At 55.3% G+C, this 4,471-nt stretch overlaps 1 long non-coding RNA gene across 1 annotated transcript; it reads left to right on the plus strand.

Moving 5' to 3' along the window:
• Positions 1–210: 210 nt before the first annotated feature.
• On the plus strand, positions 211–2,173 carry LOC131515199 (uncharacterized). The gene is made up of 3 exons (XR_009263508.1): positions 211–434; positions 603–731; positions 1,692–2,173. It is a non-coding gene; the product is annotated as an uncharacterized LOC131515199 (long non-coding RNA).
• The last annotated feature ends 2,298 nt before the right edge of the window (positions 2,174–4,471 follow it).

Consider the following 4,471-nt stretch of genomic DNA (forward strand, 5'->3'; position numbering starts at 1 on the left):
TGGCCCCGGGGCCATGGGACGTGCCACCCGGTGTCTGTCTGTGGGTGACGACTGGCAGGGTGTCTGTTGTTCTCCAGCCCTGCTGACCTCGTGTCAGAATCACCTGCCTGCCCCCTCCCCCTCCCTTCAAAGCTTATTGATTTCGAAATAGCTTCTCTGATAAGAGGAAGCTTTGTCTGAGCCTCCGTGGTGACCGTTGGAGGGATGGTTATTGACTCACCGGAGAAGGATTTGGAAATTGTTTTCTCTTTAGGCTATAAGTTTACACAGAGAAAAGAAGTCACAGATTCCCCTCTGTGGAGCGATGCTGGCTCGTTACCACTCGGGCTCTAAGCCCGCCTGATCGTTTATTGAATTACTCCAAATGCTTGTGCACAATTTCACTATCTTATTAATACACTTGTTCCATAGGCACCCACGGAGCCACAGGCCAGGTGTGTGCTGGGTGGGGCAGGTGTGTGACTGAGGAGAAGGTTCTGCCCACGAGGCGTCCGTCTCAAGGTGGCACTGACACTGTGGGACAGTGCACGTGCCGGGCGCCCGGTTCTGCAGGTAAGGGGCCTGCCCCTGCCCACCTCACCCTCCACTTTCCGTGTGTCCAGGTGCCCGCGTCCCCTTCCCCGCCTGGAGCCTCAGGTCAGCAGGTTCGGCCAGGACTTGCGTGATGCGCTTTGCAGGGTGAATGACTTCGGTGGCTACACGGGTGAAGTCAACGACATACGGCTGCAGAGGTGTATCCACTTTTGTGCTTTTTTTTGGAGCAGAAAAGGGAGCCAAAAGGGGTGTCAGGTTCTCCAGTGAAGGGGTCAGGAAGCTGCCTCCCGTGACAGCCACGAGGCGTTGGTGTGGAAACGGCGGCCATAAAGGGCGGCCTCCCTGTGGTGCCGGTCCGCGTGCAAAGCTCACCCAAGTGGGGAGACAGGCGAACACAGCCATCCCCCCAACTCTCACTCGCCCAGAGGCCCGGCGAGCGGGGGCCCGCAGGGTGAGGGCTGGGAACGGAGGCCCCAGTGGCCCCACGCCAGCCAGACAGTCGCGTGCTGTGTACCTCTCAGGGACTCGCTTGGGCTGGCTTCCGGATGAGGAGCACTTAGGGACAGAGATCAGGAAGGCGTCTGGGTGGGGTCACAGCTGGAGGTTGAGGGAAGGAACCGCGGGTGGTAACAGACTTGGCGGCTTTTGAAGCCTTCACTGAACAAACACCCCCGAGTACCTTCTAGCACCCCAGCCGGGGGCGGGGGGAGGCCGGTGGGTGGCCAGCAGTGGGCAGCGTGATGGGGACCCGCCGGCCATAGCCTCGCGCTGACCCCAGAGGGGCTCCTTCTCTGCCGCGTGTGACAAGACCCCCCGGCCCCTCGTCAGGATGAAAACGCACACTCAGTTTTAGAGACAAAGACGTGTGAGTCTAGAAACAAGTACCTCTAGGTGTTATGGCCAGAGCGTGGTAACGTCCAGACCTTTCGACTTTAGCGGGGAGGGTAACACAACAGTCCGTCTGCCATCCCTCACGGTGCGGCGGGAAGGACCAAGGTGGCGAGTCTCTGACGTGGCACTGCGGAAGGGTCTGCCCAGTCCGCTCTCCCAGGGCCGGGCGCGGACCCAGGGTGCCCCAGCTCCCAGCGAGGCAGGCTTCTCCTGCCCGAGTGTGTCTGCACCTCCTGGACCCCTGACCTCGGCCCCACCACCCCCAGGACACAAGGTTCCGTTCAGGAATTCCTGACCTGACCAGCCGCGGAGTCGCTCCCACGAAAGCTGTGTCCCAGCAAAGACGTTTTGTTGGAAGAAATGCCGGCCACCTTTCTGTCTCCAGGGCACCTGGCTGCTGCGAAATGTCATAAAGTGTTGAAATGGAGGCCCATAAACACTTTCGAACGCAGGTTCCAGAACGGCAGTGTGGTTTGAGAAACATGCGAAAAACATGACCTTTTCTCACCTTAATTTATTCTTCTCCTCTTATTACCTTAAAAATTGTTACGGCTTTGGGGCGCCTGGGTGGCTCAGTCAGTTAAGCCTCCGACTTCAGCTCAGGTCATGATCTCACAGCTCATGGGTTCAAGCCCCGCGTCAGTCTCTGTGCTGACAGCTCAGAGCCTGGAGCGTGCTTCAAATTCTCTCTCTCTCTCTCTCTCTCTCTCTCTCTCTCTCTCTCTGCCCCTCCCCTGTTCACACTCTGTCTCTCTCTCTCAAAAAATGAATAAACATTAAAAAAATATCTTAACATAAAAATTGTATTGGGTTTATTTCTAGCATACCAGGAAGTCTGTTTTCAAATTATCAGATCAAAAGCCAGTGTTTTATGGGAAGAAGTTGTTGATACGTCTATTATGTGAAAAGCCTCAATTTCAAACGGCTTCACCATCAGGTGCCTCATTTGTAAACACACACACACCGCAGCCAGCAAAATGTGCCGTCTGCACAGCCACACTAAGATGCCTCCACACCCCTCGCCTCCCCGTCGCCTCCTTCTGGGTATAACACACCTTCTACACTTTCCACAGCGCTCGCGTGTTATTTTGTGATGATACAAAATTAAAGCCCCTCCCCCTGCGTGAACTCTACTCTGAATTGGAAGAAAAGAAATGAAAATGAAAATACACCGAAGTCTGGCTCTTCAAGAGGAGAGGGGCACCTTCTCTTTTAAGTCGTGGACCTCGTCGCATCATTTCTACTGGTCGTTTTGACATTTCATAGTCGTGACTATTTAATGTTTCCATCTCGTACCAAACTTACGGAACTCGGTTGAACTTGAGGTCACCTTAATCCTCTCTGGAAGAAAGCAAGACTGAGTCCTCCGCACTGTCTCCTCCCATTTGGTGACGACGTGGAGCAAAGACGTGCACGCAGACGGTGGGTGTTGGGTCCCCTCCCCTGCGCTCCACACAACGCGGGCGCCTCTGGGAACGATGGTGGTGCCACCCAGGTTTTAGTCTTTATGACCTAAGGGGGTGCTTCCCGGACGTGAAGTTGGCATCTTGGACTTTTTAGGGAAGCACAAGACGTCAATGCCGCCGTCCCCTGGCTCGGACCTCAGAGGCTGCTCAGGTAGTGATTATGCAAGAGGCAGTGATGAAAACGTTGAGTTTTGAGGTTTGAAACAACTGGACTCAAGCGCTAGCTCGACACTGTCTAGCGGGGAGATCCTGGAGGGTCCTTAAACTCACCATGTCTTGATCTCTTCGCAGTTACTCCTGCTATCGCCACGGAAGTTGCCCACGGAAGCATCCGGAACGTGGTGCCGTGACGGTGGCTTCCTACGTGTTACTGCGGGCTGCGGCCGTGCTTCCGTCCCGGTGGGAACGAGGGTGCTCTCACACTCAGGTCCGAGTGACAGCCAAGTCCCCCATCAGAGGGCACCCTCTGGCTCCCGGGGTCCGGGGGATGCGGCCGCCGTGAGGAGACAAGGCATACGGCCGGGTGACACCGCGGGCGGCCGTTGGCAACCTGGTGACCGGCTCCCCTCATCCGCTCGGGAAGCACATTCCCTTCCAGGAAGGGCACTGAAGGCCGACGTGAGAACTCACCTAGGGCAGCATGCCCCCAGCCGAGATAATAATATAGGTCAGGGAGTGTTCAGGGTCCCGATACCTCAGGAGCTGCTGTTACATCTTGAAAATAACTTCGACGTGTTTCCTTGACAAACACAAATGGGGAATTGAGGCTGAGTGTGGATTTTTAACTGGCTTTTCAATCTTCTTCATAAGGAGCACGTGTCAAGCACAATGGTCACGATTCAGCAGTTCTCACTGGGGCTCTCCGACGGGGGTGAGGGGTGCTGAGTCCTGGCCCCAGCACCGACATCAACATGTCATGACGCTGAGCCGGACAATTATCCCCAGCTTCCCCGTCTGTAAACTGAGGGCATAGGAGGAGTTACGGCTTCGGGCCTCCAGTGTTTAGCTACACGTTAATGTCTCAGTGCGTAAGATAACTAGAAATGTATTTAAAAGGTGGAATCTCCTCACTTTCTTGGGAAGAAGCTCAAAGTTAATTTCTCCAGCGATCCGTGACATCGCCTCTGTGTCCCCGAGCACGGGAGGGGAATGCACTATAACCTTTCTCTTGAATGCTATGCCTTTGTTTTTGGAGCTTGCTTGGGGAAGGCGGGGTTTGTCCGGCCATGGGGTGACACCACTCATTATCACCTTTAGTGACCCATCCCTGAGATTTCTGCTTCCTGTTCCCAGACCTTTGCTCTACTGGCCAAGAGGTCTTCGTTCCAGATGAAGCAGAAGGTTCCATTGAACTGGATGCTGAGACTGCCTCCCAGCCACTCTGGAGGCCTCATGCCTGTGAATCAACAGGCACCGGGAGTTACGGTGTTGGCAGGTGTGGGCTGACTGCAGCGGGGACGTTGGACTGTGATTCTACAACGGCGCTGAGGGAGATCACGTGTGGAGCTCGGGAGATCCCTACAGAGCGTCTGTGATGAATGCCGGTGAAAAACCACAACATCCCACCCCACGCAGGACCA

The sequence above is a fragment of the Neofelis nebulosa genome, chromosome 6 (assembly GCF_028018385.1).
Source record: "Neofelis nebulosa isolate mNeoNeb1 chromosome 6, mNeoNeb1.pri, whole genome shotgun sequence".
NCBI classification, from domain to species: Eukaryota; Metazoa; Chordata; class Mammalia; order Carnivora; family Felidae; genus Neofelis; species Neofelis nebulosa.